The sequence below is a fragment of the Natrix helvetica genome (assembly GCF_964273705.1).
Source record: "Natrix helvetica genome assembly, chromosome: 5".
Classification (NCBI taxonomy): Eukaryota; Metazoa; Chordata; class Lepidosauria; order Squamata; family Natricidae; genus Natrix; species Natrix helvetica.
In genome coordinates this window covers 39,559,294-39,581,380 of record NC_138551.1, presented here as the reverse complement: position 1 = coordinate 39,581,380, position 22,087 = coordinate 39,559,294, and positions in this window count along the sequence as shown.

Here is a 22,087-nt window from a genome sequence, read left to right as displayed (position 1 = left end):
TACTATAAGCCTGTGATTTCAATCTCCCTTCTCTCTGATACCAACCTGTCAGTTCAGTTAGTAATTCTGTTAGACGAGAAACTACACTAATAGAGTAAGCTGTACATTTACAGTATCCTAAATATCTCTTTGTATGAGGTACCTATACTTAGCATTAGTCAATTCTATTAAATCTATCTTGCTAAATTAGATATTGTTCTTATGGATCACTACATTTTCTATCTATTAACCTTTTTTTTTTTACTACAGAATGCCCAGCTGGGTCAAGCTGAATCCATACCAGCTTTCTTACCACTTATATCCAAGTCTCTTTTATTCAGGCAATCTGGCTTCTTCATCTACAATTAAAGTACATAAGAATTTGCTTTATTTGGAATCACCATGGCATTTCAAAGGAGAAAAATCAGGTTCTATATATTCTAGTTAGTTTTGTTTGCTCTGCAATAATCACTCTTTACCCAGCTGCTAATGAAAATGCAAATGTATTCTTCATATGTTTTTTTTTATTTTCCTCTTCTATTTTTAATTTTGTTTCTAAGTAAAGGATAGGAGACAATTTCATATACACTCTAACTTCTTATTTCCTCCTTCACAATGACGAGCCAGATATTTTAATTAACTCCTGCAGGTCACAGCAAATCATTTAAATTAATATTATAATCAAATAAATTGATTAATAATAATAAACTGATAGCCAGTTTGTCTGATTAAGACACCAGACTAGAAATCAGGGAACTGTAAGTTTTACTTGGGCCTTTAGCATGAAAGCTAGTTGGGTGACCATGGACCAGTTAAATGCTTTCAGGCCAATTTACCTCACAAGGTTGCTGTTGGAAGGAAAACAAGAGCATTAGATATGTTTATGAGTTGTTTATAAAAAATAATAAAGGGATTTTAAAAAAATAGCAAAAGAAAAACAAATGTCTAGTGGCATGTTAGTTCAAACTTTGATAAATGTGTGGATTTGGACTATGTGAAAGCAAGAAAAGATGTATTGTATATTTGTCATGCTTTTTCAGGTTTTATTTTTAAAAAGTTCAACTAACACAGTCCACTTTTTCTGAAAAGCACAAAAGTCTTTGCAAATGTTCAAGGAATGTCTTTTTTCCTAAAGATTGAGGATCTATTTACATTGATCATAGAATGTAAAATGAATTATTTTGGCTACTAAGCTTATAAAAAGTAAAATGAGCTCCCAACATATTATTTCTTCATGAAATGTATGAGAATATTGGTGAAAGTATCCCAGAAAGATATACTGCAGAGAAAGCGATTTGTTATTGATTTGCATGCTGATCAAATGTATTTTTTATCAAATGTGGAAATTTATTCTGCTTGATGTCATGACTTTTTAAAAAAAATAAAGCACCACCTGCTCACATTTACTTCTCTAGAGAGAACTAAATTCAGAAGCTAGGACATCAAATGTAATATTCACATATTGAGAGGTATGCAGGATATACAATAGAGATTCTTGTATGCCACAGCTTGTACCTGCATGGCTTCTATTAGGGGAAAAAAGTTTATATGGCCTTTCTTTTCACAGTTGTTATATTTATCTGCAAAGCTGTTGATGTGAAATCAATAATAGAATCAGAAAGAAAACTATGGAGGAAAGCATAGATTCCTTATATTAGTTGCATATAAAAACAGCTTGTAAAGTAATTGCTATTAGAGTCTACAGATGATAATTGTGTTTTTCTTTCAAATATATCAACACATAGATAAGGATTACTTTCAATTTTTATACTTAAAGGCAAAACCGATTACATTTGGCCAAGACTAAGATTGCAGTGCGTTAACGCCTAGGTAGCTCAACCATAGATTGAACCTTGGTAGTGGAAATCTCACATCACATTTTTTCTCCTTTCTCCTTGTCAGTATTTAAAGTTCTCTCTTTCTTACATTGGGAAACTCTTTTATTTATATTAGAGAACTTCATAATGGGAACATGTAAGGATATGGAATAGATAATCAAAGTCATTTGTAAAATAAGATACATTGCAATTCTAGTGGGAAAACTGTTGTATTTATTATTAATTTGTTCATTATATTTTTATTTATTAAATTTATATACTGCCCACCTCACTGTCCAAAGCAACAAATATACAGATTACACCTTTGATTATACCTTTCATCCTTGCCTAGTGAATATACTTAATTATGATGGTCCTCTTAGAAGTATTGGTATAATATTTAAGCTGCCAGCCTGGAAACCAGAGACTGAATTCCACCCAGTCCTACTTAGGCATGAAAACTGACTCTCTGGCTGATTTTGGACCAATCACTCTCACTCAGTCACCTCACAAGGTTACCGTTGAGATGAAAAAAAGGGGACAGAAATATTAGATACGTTCACTACCTTGAATTGACATGTAGATATGTATGTATAGCAAGATGAAGTATCATCATCATAAAGAACAAGTAACAGAAAAAAAATTGGGGAAAATCTAGCATCTAGTAAAAGCTAACATGAGGGAGGAAATGCTTCTGAATCTTTAAAGACTAATTGCTTCTAGTTTCAGGCAAGGATAGAAGCAATCAAGGTAACAGCTGCAAACATCTTGGGAGCAGAGTGGATAATTATACAAGATTGCCTAACCTTACAGGTCTTTCTTCCAATGGCAATACTCAATTCTGTATGTCTTTGTAATATCTGTACTCATTATTTTTCTGAATCTCAGACTTCAATTCCCAAACATTTTGGAACTCATTTGCTGATGAGGTGAAAAACAGTTTTTTTTAAAAATCCAATTTTTCTTAACCCTAAGTAAAGGTTAAGCAGACCTTCAGATGAATAAATGATTGGTGGCATTAAAATTCATATTTGTGATGTTACATGAAACAATGGAACATAGATCAATTTAACTTTGATTTGTTGCATGTCTTGAACAGTAGCTGTAAATCAGAAAGTCTTTTAGCCACTTTCATTGCTGCGCTGGCAGTTCTGGAGTATACCTTCTATAAGCTCACCTTCTAAAGCCTGAAAGATTCATGAGGCTTAAAGGACTCATGGAAACCTTTTGGATGCCTCAGCAAACCCCATAATCCACCTTCCCCAGAAAGATCTGACAACTTGGCCTGTGTTGTAGTAAAAAGGAGAATTCTCTTATGACTAGGCTTAAATAGTAGATTAATTTCTGCAATCGACTTGCTTTGGAGAAGTTGATAATATTTCAAGTGAAATGTTTTATTATTTCAGCTTTAACATTTGAAATATTTAAAGGTTTTTGCAAATATGACTTTATTATCTGCAAAATCTAAAATATTGCGTATCTGAAAAAAGCAATACATATTTGCATAGACTTTTTGTGTAATAGCCTATAATTTTAATCTAGTCAATAGCATAAATCTGAATCAGAAAAATGAAGACTCTGCAAGACTGAAATGTATTAGTTGTAATATTTTATTTTGATCAAAAAGAACAGAGACATTATACTTATTCTGCATTGGGTGGCTGTGGCAACACAGATACTGCACAGAATAACTTCTAGTAGTGGCCTTGTCTGAGAGAAAAGGCAATATTGATTTGAAGCAAAGGCCTATTTAATCAGCAATTTCCCCTATTTCTTATAGGCTAACTCATTATTTCTTTCTAAATTTCTATTGTTCTTCCACTTGATGTATTTGGCTGGCTACTACATGAATATATTCATTTAAAAGCATTTTCCAGTTGTAAAGAATGCTGTATTCCTTCTATATATCTGCTGTATTAGGTATGTGTTTGGATCTCTTCCATATTTTTTTAAAATCATTTTTATTAAAGAGATCACATATTGAGAGTTTTATTGTGCCCTTTTACTATTTCTAATAAATACTTAAAAGCCTCCTTGGTTGCTCTAACATGCAATTGTGGCACTTGATAGAAATTGAAAAGCTACATTTTTTTAACAGTTCCCCTGACATCAAGCACTTTTGTACAGTCAGTTCTGTAAAATGTTATATGAAGTTAGTCTTAGATTTTAAGTTCAGAGATGCTCCATTTCTGTTTAAAGAATATATTCCGTAGGGCCATCTTATTTCCCCCCCTCCCAAAATGAATTAATGATATAATTTATCTTGATTTGAGCATAACAGCAATAGAGGATTTAGGATATTTCAGTTTCACAGTCAGAAACTTTTTTTTAGAGAGTGCACAGAAATTGCCAATAAGATTCATTCCCCATACACTGATGATGTTACCTACACTAGTTAAATATTGGCAGAAAGAAAAGCAGGCTCAGAGACTCCCAGGTCCCAATATTTTAGTCTTTAGTGTCCTCAAACTTCGAAGTTCACACCTCTTCAAGTTGCCAAGCTTGAGAAACATTTGTCTAGTCACTAAATTGCAGTGACTATCCTATGGAATTCATGTTTGTCACAATAAGGACAAGAATTGTAAAACAATTGTACTCAGATAAGGTTTTTTTTTTTAAAAAAAAAACACAACACAGTTCACGACCATCCAATTTTAATTAGATGTTTTATGTATGAATAAAGATAGAATATCTGGTTATTTCCAAATGCAATCATTGTACTATTTTTTTTAATTTTTTCAAATATTTAAATACATATGAATACAACTGTGTTTTATCTGATTATGTAACTTAACAAACAAGGAAATCAAGGGATAAAAAATAGATGTAATAGAAGTAACTGAAAATAAACATACTTAATTTGAAAAGTATGATAAGTGGATTTATGCAGGATTACAAAAAAGAAGGAAATGTGATCAATTTAAATTGTAATGAATGATGTTATTATTACCTTTTTATTCTGCCTTTTTGTTTATATCTCTATTGCTTTCTGTACCTAACTCAAAGCATCAAATATAGTTAATAATCCTGTCTCCCATTTTTTTCCCCTACAGAAGCAAATTTGTGAAGTTGGTTGGACTGCGAGAAAGTCCAAAGCTAGCCAGCTGGCCTTCACCCCTCATGTATCACTCTCCTTTTACTCCCCATTTTGGTTTCTGAAAGAAAAAAATAATGCTTCTGTTTTATTCTGAAAATGATGTTTGGTACATTCAGGACCAATATATAACACCACTATATGAGAGTAATAGTAGGATTGGTTTCTATCATTGTGCACCATTAAAGCCATGTTTTTGGAGCGCATTGCTCCCTTTTTGATAACAGCGTGAAGTCAATACATTCTTTCTAGATTAACTTGAAGAAATGCTCTTTTTTCCACCTGTTGTGAAAAATGAATTCTACCTAACTCATGGGAGCTGAAATTAATTTCATTGGAGAAACTAGAAATCTATACCAGGTATTGACATATTTTATTAAACACACGTGCATAATACAGACGTACACTTGTACACAGATCTCAAAACCTTCTGGTAGTGCATAATAGGCTCTGAATGTATTTCAGTACCTTTTCAAATAAAAATCTTGATTTGAAAATCTGTTCATTTGCTTTTATAGCCTGATCATTAAATTTCATGGCAGTTTGCTTGCATTTTATGTTTCTGCAGTTTTATATTAATACTTCTTTTGTGTGTAGTGTGTGAATTTTTTCACAGATTTTGGGTATTTTTGTTTTGCAGTAGCCTCTGCAGTAGCCACAACTAGGCTAGTTGTTAAAATTCAGAGTATATATCAGTTCTGATGAGGGCATCAAACTCTACCCTTGTTGCCATCTTTTATAAAATAATTTCTTTTATCCCAAGATCCAAATCCCTTTCACTAGATTATGCTTCCTCCCTGGCTTTGATCTCTTCCTAAAATACCCCAAACACTGCACTATGTAGCACTGAAAAAAAGGAAAGGAAAGGAAAAAAATGGTAGCTTTGAAAGCATTGATGTTTGTTTATTTACCCTCCCCCTTTGATGTTACGTTCATCAGCATTTTTTTCTCCAGCATTCACCATGGGAAATGTTGTACCAAATAATAGAATAGAAAACTTTCTCTCTTTTTTCAGATCTACTTATTTTTATTTATTATGAATGCCTTTATGATGCTTGAATCATTCTGACACTAAGTGGAAAGAGAGTTTTAATACATTTCTACATACATTGCTACATTAAATCTATAGATCAAACATTTTTCAATTAAATATGTATGGTCTCAACAGTATTTGTTAATTGAAAAGTTTCCAGTTATTCTACTTACACAAATGGCTCATCTGTTTTGTAAACTACTAACCATTGGAAAATGTATGATATTTATATAGCTAGCTTCTCTTTTATTTCAGTTCTGTAGAATTTTATTTATATATGCTGGTTTTGTTGTATTCGGGTCTTTTCCCGTGTAAGGTTGAGATTGTCTTTGCAACGTTTCGGCAGGATCTCACCTGCCATCTTCAAGCGTGGGCTTAAAATGGGAACGGAGTTGCCGTCTTTCTGTAAGTCTTGGTGGGAGGGGATGGGGTGCTGGCTTTGTTTCAGTAAGTGGAATGATTGGTTGTGTGGCTGTATCATGATTGGTAGATTGGTGCTGATTGGTGCAGGCTGTGTGTGCATTGTTGTTTTGTATTGTAATGGCTTGGGTGGTGGCTGGTGTTCGTTTGTTGGCTAGGGCTGGTTTCCAGATGTTTGGTAGGCGGGAGGTATCATCATGTTTGTTCATGCTGTGGGGGTGTTTCTCTATTTCGATGGCTTCCATGATTATTCTCTTGTGGAGGTGTTCTGTTTTGGAGATTAACCTGGCTCCTTCAAAGTTGATTTCATGTCCTGTAGCTTTAAGGTGCTGGAAAAGGGAAGAAGTTTTTTCTTTTTTTCTTACTGCGTTCTTGTGTTCTGTGATGCGTGCATTTATCCTCCTGTTTGTTTGTCCTATGTATATTGCTGGGCAGATTTTGCATGGTATTTTGTAGACTCCTTGGTTTTCTAGATGGATTTTGTCTTTGGGGTTTCTTAAGATGTTGGCTATTTTTTGGTCAGTGGTGAAGGCTGTCCTGATATTGTGCTTGTGGAGAATTTTGCTGATTTTATCTGTGGTGCCTTTGATGTAAGGGAGGAGGCTGATGCCATTGTCCTGTTCTGTGTCTTGGTTTTTTGGGGGAGTCTCCTTTTGGATTAGGTTGGTGATTGTTTTTCTTTGGAATCCATTGGAGATTAATACATTTGTGAGTTTGTTTAATTCAGTTTTCAGGTGGTCTTTGTCGGCTAGGCGTTTGGTTCTGGAGATGAGGGTCTTGGCTACAGAGTTGATCTGTGCAGGGTGGTGATGGGATTATGCATTTAAGTAGCGGTTGGTGTTTTTTTTTTTCTGGTAGATGGTGTGTCCTAGGGAGCCATTGGGTTTTTTGTAGATTAGGACATCCAGAAAGGGAAGTTGGTTGTTTGCTTCTATTTCCATGGTGAATTGTATTTTGGGGTGTAGGCTGTTGAGATGTGTGAGGAAGTTGTCCAGTTTTTCTTTTCCGTGTGGCCAAATCACGAAAGTGTCATCAATATATCTAAGCCAGAGTTTCGGTTTGTGTTCAGATTTGTCTAAGGCGTTGGTTTCAAAATATTCCATGTATAAGTTTGCAATGACAGGTGAGAGGGGTGATCCCATGGGTGCTCCTTCTATCTGTTTGTATTTTTGTCCATTATGGATGAAGTATGTGTTGGTTAGGCAGTGGCTGGTCAGGTCCAGGATGTGTTTAGGGGGGTTGTGTTTTTTCTGGATGGCTGTCAAGGCTTCTTTTATGGGCACTTGGGTGAAGAGGGATATGACATCGAAACTCACAAGTAGGTCGCTGGGTTGTAAGTTTTGTTTCTTTATTGTTTCTATGAAGTGGAGTGAGTTTTGTACATATGAGGTGATGGATTCTGCGTAGGGTTGGAGTTGTTTGGCGAGGAATTTGGCAAGATTCTGTAGAGGTGAGCCTATGGAGCTGACTATGGGTCTGAGTGATGTTCCTTCTTTGTGTATCTTGGGGAGGCCATAGAGTTTGGGGCATCTGGAAGATTTCTCTTTGGGGATGATTCTTTGCTGGATCTCTTCACTGATGGCAGAGGCTTTTATTTTGGATTTGGTGGTTTTTTCCAGGTAGGTGGTGGGGTCTGTGTTTATAGGTTTGTAAACAGGGTCTTGGAGTAGGTTGGATAGTTTGGCTTGGTAGTCAGATGTGTTCATCACCACTGTGGCGTTTCCTTTGTCTGCTGGGAGAATGATTATGTTGTTGTCTTTAATCAGGTTGGAGAGTGCTTTTTCTTCTTGTTGCTGTAAGTTGCTTCTGGGTGGATTGCTGGAGCAAAGGACATTGCTGACTGCAAGTCTGATTTTATTGCCTTCATCTGGGTTGATTTTGGTGAGTGTAGCTTCAACTCCGCATATGATGTCTTCAGTGGGGATGCGTTTAGGGACAACCGCAAAGTTGAATCCTCTGGAAAGGACATTGGTTTCAGCTGTGGTGAGGGTTCTGTCTGATATGTTGTGTACTGTTTGTTTCATGAGTTGCTGAGGAGGGGGGTTGGGCTTCTGTCGTTTTTCTAGTCTGTAGAGTTTGTTGGAGTGTTTTTCTGTCTTATAGAAGGTTTCTTTTTCTGCTCTCCAGAGGGCTAGTTGTTTGAATTTGTCCCAGAGTGCTGGGTGGATTTTTTTGCTGAGTTTGAGGTGAAGAGTGAGTAGGTCCTGGTTGGTTTGGTCTAGTAGGAATCTTTTCCTGTGGAGTTCGTTTCTGATTAGGGCTAATTCATTTCTTTTCAGGATCCTTTCGGTGGCTGAGGTTTGTGAATGGAATTTTAGTTGGAAGCATGTGGGAATCAGACTTTTGTCTCGGCAGTTGCGTAGGAATGTTAGGTCACATAAGATGGTGGCTCTTCGGACTTCAAGCCTCTCATAGGATCTGGTGAGCAAGAAGGTTTCCTCCCCGTAGAGGTAAGATATTTGTTTTCGTAGATTTTCACAGGTGTAGGTATGCTGGTTTTGTTGTATTCGGGTCTTTTCCCGTGTAAGGTTGAGATTGTCTTTGCAACGTTTCGACAGGATCTCACCTGCCATCTTCAAGCGTGGGCTTAAAATGGGAACGGAGTTGCCGTCTTTCTGTAAGTTTTGGTGGGAGGGAATGGGGTGCTGGCTTTGTTTCAGTAAGTGGAATGATTGGTTGTGTGGTTGTATCATGATTGGTAGATTGGTGCTGATAGGTGCAGGCTGTGTGTGCATTGTTGTTTTGTATTGTAACGGCTTGGGTGGTGGGTGGTGTTCGTTTGTTGGCTAGGGCTGGTTTCCAGATGTTTGGTAGGCGGGAAGTATCATCACGTTTGTTCATGCTGTGGGGTTTTTTCTCTATTTCGATGGCTTCCATAATTAATCTCTTGTGGAGGTGTTCTGTTTTGGAGATTAACCTGGCTCCTTTCAAAGTTGATTTCATGTCCTGTAGCTTTAAGGTGCTGGAAAAGGGAAGAAGTTTTTTCTTTTTTTCTTACTGCTTTCTTGTGTTCTGTGATGCGTGCATTTATCCTCCTGTTGGTGATTGTTTTTCTTTGGAATCCATTGGAGATTAATACATTTGTGAGTTTGTGTAATTCAGTTTTCAGGTGGTCTTTGTCGGCTAGGCATTTGGTTCTGGAGATGAGGGTCTTGGCTACAGAGTTGATCTGTGCAGGGTGGTGATGGGATTATGCATTTAAGTAGCGGTTGGTGTTTTTTTTTTTCTGGTAGATGGTGTGTCCTAGGGAGCCATTGGGTTTTTTGTAGATTAGGACATCCAGAAAGGGAAGTTGGTTGTTTGCTTCTATTTCCATGGTGAATTGTATTTTGGGGTGTAGGCTGTTGAGATGTGTGAGGAAGTTGTCCAGTTTTTCTTTTCCGTGTGGCCAAATCACGAAAGTGTCATCAATATATCTAAGCCAGAGTTTCGGTTTGTGTTCAGATTTGTCTAAGGCGTTGGTTTCAAAATATTCCATGTATAAGTTTGCAATGACAGGTGAGAGGGGTGATCCCATGGGTGCTCCTTCTATCTGTTTGTATTTTTGTCCATTATGGATGAAGTATGTGTTGGTTAGGCAGTGGCTGGTCAGGTCCAGGATGTGTTTAGGGGGGTTGTGTTTTTTCTGGATGGCTGTCAAGGCTTCTTTTATGGGCACTTGGGTGAAGAGGGATATGACATCGAAACTCACAAGTAGGTCGCTGGGTTGTAAGTTTTGTTTCTTTATTGTTTCTATGAAGTGGAGTGAGTTTTGTACATATGAGGTGATGGATTCTGCGTAGGGTTGGAGTTGTTTGGCGAGGAATTTGGCAAGATTCTGTAGAGGTGAGCCTATGGAGCTGACTATGGGTCTGAGTGATGTTCCTTCTTTGTGTATCTTGGGGAGGCCATAGAGTTTGGGGCATCTGGAAGATTTCTCTTTGGGGATGATTCTTTGCTGGATCTCTTCACTGATGGCAGAGGCTTTTATTTTGGATTTGGTGGTTTTTTCCAGGTAGGTGGTGGGGTCTGTGTTTATAGGTTTGTAAACAGGGTCTTGGAGTAGGTTGGATAGTTTGGCTTGGTAGTCAGATGTGTTCATCACCACTGTGGCGTTTCCTTTGTCTGCTGGGAGAATGATTATGTTGTTGTCTTTAATCAGGTTGGAGAGTGCTTTTTCTTCTTGTTGCTGTAAGTTGCTTCTGGGTGGATTGCTGGAGCAAAGGACATTGCTGACTGCAAGTCTGATTTTATTGCCTTCATCTGGGTTGATTTTGGTGAGTGTAGCTTCAACTCCGCATATGATGTCTTCAGTGGGGATGCGTTTAGGGACAACCGCAAAGTTGAATCCTCTGGAAAGGACATTGGTTTCAGCTGTGGTGAGGGTTCTGTCTGATATGTTGTGTACTGTTTGTTTCATGAGTTGCTGAGGAGGGGGGTTGGGCTTCTGTCGTTTTTCTAGTCTGTAGAGTTTGTTGGAGTGTTTTTCTGTCTTATAGAAGGTTTCTTTTTCTGCTCTCCAGAGGGCTAGTTGTTTGAATTTGTCCCAGAGTGCTGGGTGGATTTTTTTGCTGAGTTTGAGGTGAAGAGTGAGTAGGTCCTGGTTGGTTTGGTCTAGTAGGAATCTTTTCCTGTGGAGTTCGTTTCTGATTAGGGCTAATTCATTTCTTTTCAGGATCCTTTCGGTGGCTGAGGTTTGTGAATGGAATTTTAGTTGGAAGCATGTGGGAATCAGACTTTTGTCTCGGCAGTTGCGTAGGAATGTTAGGTCACATAAGATGGTGGCTCTTCGGACTTCAAGCCTCTCATAGGATCTGGTGAGCAAGAAGGTTTCCTCCCCGTAGAGGTAAGATATTTGTTTTCGTAGATTTTCACAGGTGTAGGTATGCTGGTTTTGTTGTATTCGGGTCTTTTCCCGTGTAAGGTTGAGATTGTCTTTGCAACGTTTCGACAGGATCTCACCTGCCATCTTCAAGCGTGGGCTTAAAATGGGAACGGAGTTGCCGTCTTTCTGTAAGTTTTGGTGGGAGGGAATGGGGTGCTGGCTTTGTTTCAGTAAGTGGAATGATTGGTTGTGTGGTTGTATCATGATTGGTAGATTGGTGCTGATAGGTGCAGGCTGTGTGTGCATTGTTGTTTTGTATTGTAACGGCTTGGGTGGTGGGTGGTGTTCGTTTGTTGGCTAGGGCTGGTTTCCAGATGTTTGGTAGGCGGGAGGTATCATCACGTTTGTTCATGCTGTGGGGGTGTTTCTCTATTTTGATGGCTTCCATGATTATTCTCTTGTGGAGGTGTTCTGTTTTGGAGATTAACCTGGCTCCTTCAAAGTTGATTTCATGTCCTGTAGCTTTAAGGTGCTGGAAAAGGGAAGAAGTTTTTTCTTTTTTTTCTTACTGCGTTCTTGTGTTCTGTGATGCATGCATTTATCCTCCTGTTTGTTTGTCCTATGTATATTGCTGGGCAGATTTTGCATGGTATTTTGTAGACTCCTTGGTTTTCTAGCTGGATTTTGTCTTTGGGGTTTCTTAAGATGTTGGCTATTTTTTGGTCAGTGGTGAAACCAGCCCTAGACAACAAACGAACACCAGCCACCACCCAAGCCGTTACAATACAAAACAACAATGCACACACAGCCTGCACCAATCAGCACCAATCTACCTATCATGATACAACCACACAACCAATCATTCCACTTACTGAAACAAAGCCAGCACCCCATCCCCTCCCACCAAGACTTACAGAAAGACGGCAATTCCGTTCCCATTTTAAGCCCACGCTTGAAGATGGCAGGTGAGATCCTGCCGAAACGTTGCAAAGACAATCTCAACCTTACACGGGAAAAGACCCGAATACAACAAAACCAGCATACCTACACCCGTAAAAATCTACGAAAACAAATATATATATATATATATATATATATATATATGTATGTATGTATGTATGTATGTATGTATGTATGTATGTATGTATGTATGTATGTATTTGTGTTACAACCCCTGGTATGCCTAAATATGGGAGGAAGGTCACTACTCCCTCTTTCTGTCCTTTGGCTCATCACAGAAGACCATGCAGGCAGAAAACCATATTTTTATTTTTAATGTTGCCTTTTTATATTTGTGTTGTATTTGTACTGATAAATAAATAAAGGGAGACTAGTATAGATCTATTTCGAGCTAATTAGCTCTCATCAGCTAGCCATACCCTTACTGGGATTTGAACCTGGGCTGTATTATATCTTAGGCAGGAGTCTTAGCCACTAAGCCACAGGCTCACCTCCTTATCAGTTGAGCCAGGGAAATAGGTATGTATTTGTGTTACAACCCCTGGTATGCCTAAATATGGGAGGAAGGTCACTACTCCCTCTTTCTGTCCTTTGGCTAAGATATAATACAGCCCAGGTTCAAATCCCAGTAAGGGTATGGCTAGCTGATGAGAGCTAATTAGCTCGAAATAGATCTATACTAGTCTCCCTTTATTTATTTATCAGTACAAATACAACACAAATATAAAAAGGCAACATTAAAAATAAAAATATGGTTTTCTGCCTGCATGGTCTTCTGTGATGAGCCAAAGGACAGAAAGAGGGAGTAGTGACCTTCCTCCCATATTTAGGCATACCAGGGGTTGTAACACAAATACATACCTATTTCCCTCGCTCAACTGATAAGGAGGAGAGCCTGTGGCTTAGTGGCTAAGACTCCTGCCTAAGATATAATACAGCCCAGGTTCAAATCCCAGTAAGGGTATGGCTAGCTGATGAGAGATAATTAGCTCGAAATAGATCTATACTAGTCTCCCTTTATTTATTTATCAGTACAAATACAACACACACACACACACACACACACACACACACACACACACACATATATATATATATATATATATATATATATATAAATTTATATGTAAAATATCCTTAAATATATTGATATTTAAAGGTAATTTTAAACAGTTCTATATGCTTTCTTTATGAAAATAGATGCAAGACTTTGAAATAGAAATAATTAAAAAAGCTAATAATAATGTTCTATTTCTAGTGTCACCAAAAATATTGGCCTTATCCAAATTAGTTGACATAAGAAACTATAAATAAAAGCAACAGAACTAACCATTTTGGTTATTCTTTTTCTGTCCTTTTTGGGGGAAGTCAAAGAAGCAACCTAATATTTTCCCCAGTTTAGTATAAGAAAAAAAAGAAAGAAAAAAACAACATGTAGCTGATACTAGGTTCATCTGTTTGTGGCTCGAGTTTATATCAAATTGATAAGTTGCAAGTCATACTTTGGTAATGAAATATTCACAAGGTAAACAACCAACTCAGAGAGCAGCATAGTTCCACCCTGAGCTACAGACATTTTCTTCTTTTAAAACTAATAAAAATATTTATATATATTATAGTAACATAATTTTGACAGTCTATGTTTTCCTTTCTTATACTACAGGAAGTTCAGATAGTGACAGTTTTAATTTCTTTGTTATGCTTTTCTCCTTTCCTGAGCTTAAAGCATGTTTTGTAACTCTCACTGCATCCTTTCTCCAAGGTCATCTCTGTGCCTGGCAGCTATTCTGTGCATGAGCAAATCATGAGTCATAGTAAATTTCAGTTAGATAATTTAAAGCCATTTATGTGAGAAACACTTTAAAAATGTTAGGATAGTTACAAACAAAAAACAAAAAGGTGCACTATTCCTTTATCAAAAACTAGCAGGTATTTTGATTTAGTTATGATACCTCAAAACATAATGGCAAGAATTTTGTCTGGAGAAATTTCATTTATTTTATAATTTCTATGTATATTTTTTTTGGGGGGGGGGGTTGATCTTATTGGAGACATAGGATTCACCACAAAACTGATTGGAAAGCTCTTGAAGAACCATTTGCTGTTATTTTTTTAAAAAAAACTTGTAAGACACTTCACTATTCTCCTGTTCTCTCCCAGGCATATTAGAGAAAAAAAGAACAATGCAGTAATTTTTGTGGATACAGCATCTGCCTTTTTGGATTGCCACAAAGCACCAAGCTGTTATAAAGTTTCTCTATTTTTAATTGCTTTGTAAGGATGTCGCTTGTTTATATAGCCACAAATTCACACTGACATATACTGTTTCTCTAAGAATGCAAGGGTTAAATCAATCCAAATTTCTAATTAATATTGTTGTCAATATCAATAGGTAAAGGGAAGTGAAGGAAAAAAGCCAGCCTTTGTGAAAACTTTCCTTAGTTAAATGTCTGTCTGTCTGTCTGTCTGTCTGTCTGTCTGTATATATGTATCAGTGATGGATTTCAATTTATTTTACTACCAATTCCCCCCGCTCTCTCTCTCTCTCTAAACGCTTCTGCGCATGTGCAGAAACATCTGGGTGGGTGGGTGGAGCTTCCCGCCGCCACTACCGGTTTGCCCGATCTGGGGCGAACCAGCAGAAACCCACTTCTGGTATGTATACATGTATGTATGTATGTATGTATGTATGCATGTATGTATGCAGATGTATATGTATATATAATAGCTTTTGAAAGTGTCTTGGCGCTTCATGAAATTTCATGGATTTACATTTCTAGTTTCTATCACTTCCCAATAAATTGGGTTCTGTATGAAGATAAAAAGTTAAACTCACTAGATCAAACTTTATAGCATGATATTTTATTTATTAGAAATAGTGTGTCTTAATGATATTTTAATTGTATGGAGTTTTAAGAATTTCATGGTTTTAAATATGTATTTAAACATTTTATTCAGATTTATTTAATTGTTTTTGATAGTGTTTTGATTTAAGCAATTTAATGATAAATTAATTATAACACTACTTTGGGTTAGGGTTAATAAAAAATAAAATACTATTTAAAAATGTGTGGGTGTATGTATGTATGTATGTATGTATGTATGTATGTATGTATATTTGTGTTACAACCCCTGGTATGCCCAAATTTATTTATTTATTTATTTATTTATTTATTTATTTATTTATTTATTTATTTATTTATTTATTTATCTATTTATTTATCAGCACAAATACAACACACACACACACACACAAATATATATGTGTGTGTATATATACCATTCAGGCAGAAAACCAATAGCTCGAAATAGATCTATACTAGTCTCCCTTTATTTATTTATCAGCACAAATACAACACAAATATAAAAAGGCAACATTAAAAATAAAAAAAACCATCTGCCTGGATGGTTTTCTGTAATGAGCCGAAGGACAGAAAGGGGGAGTAGTGAGCTTCCTCCCATATTTGGGCATACCAGGGTTTGTAACACAAATACACACACACACACATACGCACACACACACACACACACACACACACACACACACACACACACACATTGTATTATCACAGTGTCTGGTTGATTGGCCAGTACCTTCATGTCCCACAGGATTTGGAAGTTCCACAGAATCTGTTATTCACCATGATCTTTTATGGAATCTCCAATCTCAACCCTAATCCATACCGTGCAATCTCAACTACTTAATTGTATCATTCAGTTTATGCTGTTCCTGTCTACATCTTATACCTTGCAACTATGTGGACTGTCTCTGAGATCTCTCTATATAGTCTTCACACTAGTTTTGTCTAGTGTGATATACCCATGCTACTATGGACTACCTTAGCTGATAGTACATCTCATGCAGGTCTTGTCTTGCTATGACACTTCCTATGCTTGATCTGCTGCTGTTTCAGTCATTCTCTCATCTGCTCATCTTTGGGTGCCATTTTAGTGATGTACTCTTGGATGCTCTGAATTTTGTCCAAGACAAAGGCTTTTAAATTCAAAAGCCAAACTCTTTCTGGGTGGTATAATGTTTCTGATTGTTGGCCTTGGAGTGCAAATTTCTGTACATTGTTAGAAGCTTCCTGTCTCTACACTGGCAGACTCTACAACTTCATTTGGCCAGCTCATTATATCAGAGTATCTAATGATTGGGAGGGTATGTGTGCTGATGGCACGAATTTTGTTCTTTCCATTGAGCTGCCTCTTCAGGACCTGACCTATCCTTTGGTCGTCTTTGGATGTTGTTGTCTTCCTTGCCTTCTCATTGTAGTTCCTATGTGGTTGTGGGATACTAAGATATTGACATTCTCAGTCACCCAGCTCATGGTTGTCCCAAAGGTGCTTTTTTCAAGGGGCGACAGATTTTCTGGTTTTTCTTTGAAGATGTTTTGCTTCTTATCCAAGAAGCTTCTTCACTCTGAGAGTCAAAGCAAAACGTCTTCAAAGAAAAATCAGAAAGTCCAGTTGACTCTTGAAAAAGCACCTTTGCCATAAGGTGCTTGTATCTTACTTGGATGCCTGCTATGTGGCCTACTGGTAGATCCACCTTATCAGTCTTATCTTCTCTTTTGTATCATATGCTACACTTTTCCAGTCCAATATTGTTATTGTAGATAAGTCAGGTGTATCAATGAATTGATGTCTCATTCACTCTTAACGTATAGCTTGTTGTCAACCATGCAGAAGAATTCACTGGTGGTAGTTCCACTCTTAAACTTTTACTGCATCCAGTCCTTGTGATTATTTGTCTGACAAGGTTCAAAAATATGAAGAATAGCAGCAAAGACAACCTTATGTTGGAGTATGCTGCATTTAATGGCTATTTGTGCGTGCTTTCTTGAGTTTGCCTCTATTGTTGTTTTCCATAGTATGATTGAGTTCTTGAGGACATTCTTCTTTAGTGTCTTGATTTTGTTTACAAATATACACATGAACACATCCTGCAAATAAATGATGTCATCATAGTCTTTCAAGATCTTCCATAAGAATCTTATGTAATGTTCCCTAGCATCAAAAGATCAGAGAAATAATGGAAACAGTAATACAGTCACAAGAAAATGTCAACAAGGACTCTAAATACTTGTTGATAGTACCAGTATTTAGACTTCCTTTCCTCCCCTTCCTTTTCCTTCCCTTCCCTTTCCTTTCCTTTCCTTCCTTCTTTCCTTCCTGTATAAATAATACATTTAAATTATCCACAATTATCACATAATAAATATTATATGAGACAGTTTGAACAATCACCTTTGCCTTTATTTAAAGTTAGAATTATAATTAGAATTATGTTATCTATAATGCTTACATTATAGGCTTTTTCATTGACCTATACTAAGATTCTGGCTTTTATGCAATACTACTTAACCAAAGCCTATTCAAGGAGAAGCTGTGACAGATTGCCAGGGGCAAATTCTATAAATTGGTGTTGTTATGAGAACATATTATAAATATTCTGCTTCCTTAAGCAGCAATAACAAAAGCTGTGTTATAATGCCAGATAATCTGTTCCTGTGGAACATAAAATGTGTATTTGGTATTCAAAGGACATTTTCTCGTCTCTTTCAATATGATTGTGCTAATGTGATAAATTACAAGAAGAGCTTCTGATTAACTTATTGTTGAGTTTCTTTTAGTAAACAGAAGATATTTTCATTCATTTCAAGATAAGAAACAATTGAAGTAGAATATTCTAATACAATTTTAGTAACAAAAATGCAATGCTTCTCCCCTTCTGTGAGTAAATGTGAATTTCAGTACCGACATTGCTGAATGATCTGTGCAAACAGATCAATCTACATCAAGGATTGATTGCAGTGGTGGGATTCAACTAATTTAACAACTGGTTCTTCCTAATGACTGCGTAGGCATGGCTGGGTGTCATGTGACTGAGTGGGCACAGCCTACTTGATGTCACTCATGGCAAAGTGGGGCGGTGCAGGCAGGCCAAAGTGGCGGTGGTGATGGCTGGAGCCTTAGACGTACCTCTCTGCAGCAACAGTGATTCTCCAACATATCATCTCTTGATGGGTCTCTCTACCCATCAGTCAAGAGTTTTTAAAAAAGATTTTTGCAGCAGGAAATAGCAGGTGGCTACTTCCAGCCTTGTTGGTGCAGCTTGCCATGTGGTTGAGGCAAGCGAGCTAGTGAGCAAGGGAGGCAGAGAGCAGCAGCAGCTATGCCACAGCCAAGATGGGTGAGGTGAAATAAGAAGTGACTGGGAGGGGCGGGGTGGACAGAGTCAGCCAGTGGTGCAATTAGCCGGTTCTCCAAACTGTGCAAAAATTTAACAATCTGAACCGGTCTGAACCCCACCTCTGATTGATTGTTAAAATCAAATGTTCGATGGTTTATAATCTAGATACTGGTGATTAATCTAGATATATACTCCAAATGAGGCAAGCAAAACTTGGCACCCAAAATTTATTCAGAGTCTTTGGCACCAAATCTTCAGAATAAAGTTTTGAAGAACAGTTTGGTATAATGATAATGGGTGCATAAAGCAAGACAATTTCTGTCACTTCTACTTTGTACTATAGCAACTTTAGCAAAATATTCATAGACTCATTACTTTTTGAAAACTTTTGTTTATATGCATGTATGTATGCTAAAATTCCCATTTATCAGTGAAGAATGTTGAAGTCAGCTTCTAGTAGATAAGAAGTATACAGTCTAAAATAGATATATTTTAAATCTTCATCATTTGAAATTATAATGGATGAGTGAAAGTAGTAACTATGCATTTTCTGCAAATAGTAAAGTGGCCATGGATAGATTAAACCACTTTCTATTCTTCTTGTTATTGCTGATGGTTCCAGCTATCACACAAAAAAAGACAATAATGATGATATAGCAGTTACAGTTGTTGGTAACAAAAAACAAACAAATAAACATAGCATTATTTATGCTGATAGGGCCAGTTTTATTCCCAAGCAGTTTCCCTGTAGCTGAAATATTGAATCTATTAAAGTTACATAGAATTGAAAATACTGCTTTTAAAATACTATTTATTACAGTTTAAAGTACTTTCTTACCAATGATTTTAAGAGATTACATGGAAAGCTAGTTGCCTAAAGTAGAAAATAGATTCATCTTGGAAAATATTACTTTATATTCTATACATTGACTTCAAGCGACAGAAATACTGTTGTTTTTGGCTACTTTCATTGATTCTATTCTTCTTCGGGGTGGGGCATATATTTACAATATGGTTTCATGGTGTTTAATTGTTAAATATCTCATATTTTTTCATTATGCATCATGCAAGACTTGATTGTGCTCCATTAGCTAAGACTTGTTAGCAATAAAACAAGAATTCGGAAATGCATAAAATATTACAGTAAAAGCTAGCCAAAGTGCACAGCATGACAAGCTGGCAATTTATGCAAATGGCAAGAATTAGAATGCAAACAAATAAATGCAGAACAAACTTTCTTAATGAAGAAGAATGCAGAATAGAAACTGGGGCATGAACCTTTCCTTTTAAAGTCCTCTTTAATTCAGTCTAAATTCAGTGCAACACCCAGCAATGTATAACTAATTTTAACAAGTTTTTTTTAAAAAAATAAATAGAACAAAAGCAGCCATAATTTAGAGGGCAAATGGTTTTAGAAGATGGGGATGGAAAGCCTGGTTTTTCTCATTTACAATTTTTTCCTTTTTAAATAACATTCAAAACTACTTTGGTCCCTGTCATACGACTATACTTGTCTTAATTCCTTGGATCAAAAAGTGAAGAGTAAAGATAAAATAGACTTTTCTGCCATTTCTCTGTTTATATATGTAAACTTTCGATAATTTTTTAAAATTTTTATAGTAATAACAATTAATTGAAAATAAAAAATTTACTAGCAGGGGTAATATTTCAGTTCAGCTTGTTGTATTAAAGAATTTTTAAAATGTCGTTTTAAATGGAACTGTAAATTGAGATACTTAAAGACAAAGAAAACCTAACTGTCTATCATCTCTCTCTGTGTGTGCATGTGTGTGAGTCTGTTGTCTGTCTCTCTTTGTAATTTGAAATGGAGCTCATCTGTCCTGTATAAAATAATTCATTTGAACAGGTAGTCAATGTCATAATTAATCAGCCATATTCTAAATTGGTATATTTGTTAGATGTCTGATAACTTGCAATAATCCATCGGGATTCAGCAAGTTCGATTTTTCAGTAAGAAGCTTTATGTTGTACTGTGTGGCATTTTATAGTTGGAAAGTGTCACTGAGTTTCATAAGGTCAAATCAATCTTATTTTGAGTACTTACTGGATGTGTAAAATGATAGAAAGTTGGCTTTCGTAGTGACATTTGCACTACATTGTCCAATATTCTTTTTTCCTGTGATAGAATATTCCAGTTTTTCTGCAATTTCTGTAGAATAATTGAGGTATTGTAAATATAGTAGTCTCTCAAATACTGCTGTACTGCCTCATCACGTGGGTGGGATTTTCTGGAAAGAATGAAAGAAGGGTGCTTGGACTGTATGTCAAATATATATATAGGGTCACTGAAGACCTGAAGGTCATAAGCAAAGGACCAGCTACATCAAGTAATAATGATACAAAAAGATGCTGAAAGAAAATGTTTACTTTGGTGGCAACAGCAAATGCATCATTTCAAACTACAGAGGAAAAGGCAGTAAGAAACATTTTCTGCATTCTAGCAAGAATGTCACCTAGATAATCAAGCAGAGCAAACACCTCTACTGTTTATATCTTTGGTCCTTTTGCTAGGCTGAGTCTGTCAAAATATATTTAAGTTTGATGTAAACTATGGGGACAAAGTTAGCATTAAATAAATATGACTCTATGTCACATAAGTCTATTGATTGCAGGTCATTCTTATCAGTTGTTAGGAGATAAAGTAGTTCTTAAAGTTTTAAAAGTTGTTTTTAACAGCCAAAGAAAACGTTAGAGAAAATCTTTTCATCTAAATGTAAAAAGAAATCTTAATAATAAGACTGATGGCTGCCATTTGTTACCCTCTATTTTTGCTACAAAAGAATTCTAAGCAGTGTATTGAATATACTTATGACACAGGTCAGTTTCTCCTTTGATGAAAAGCACTGTGCTAAAATGAAGCAGTATTTGTTTTAACAGTTGCTTGCCATTCTGTAACATTTTAAAATATGAAAACCATATGTATGCAATAAATTGTGCTGGATAATTTGGTAAGGGCATACCTGTCATCCTGAAAACTTTGATGTGACATATTTTTTCCTTGTTGAGTAGGAATGCATCTCAATATTTACATAGTGAAAAATTGTCTTTTAAAGGTGGATTAAACAAAGCTACTAAAAACTTTGCTGTACTGCTTAAATTAGATCATATATCAATTTGCTGACTTATATCTGTTTTTTGTTTTAAAAAATCAGCAACTTCTAAAAAGTAATTTTTTGTTAGAAGAAAGATAGGAAAAAATAAAATGGTATTCAGCCCAATTATCTGAATTCTTTAAAAATTGATAATGAATTGTATAAGATTTTCCTTTTGCTTTATGGTGAATATTTTTCTATGGTCAACATAACATTTACATCATATATTTGGAATTCTTACTAATTATAGTTTGGTGAAATGTTACTTTATAATTTTTTCAATGTGAAATGGATAAATGATTTGGATATACTGTATGTAAAAAATCTCATTTTACATTAGTTTGCCACTTTAGAAATGAGCAGTTATTAAAAAAAAACTATTAGGAATTGCCCAGGAAATGAATGATCATCAGGTATGATTTTTATTTTCAGAATTTTTAAAATTTTAAACATGGATCTAGATAGACAAGTAGAGTTTGGATTTCAGTTGTCAATGTCTTTATTGTTGTAAATAAGGAAGCAGGACCATATGTGCAAAAAGGAAGAGTGAAACAATAATCTCGTCTTCTGTTTTATTTTGCACAGAAGAAAGAGTTGCAGTGCTCATTGTTTCTGTTCAAGGTTGCAGTCATATTATGTGATTCATCTTTCTTTGGTCTTCTGCTTCTCAC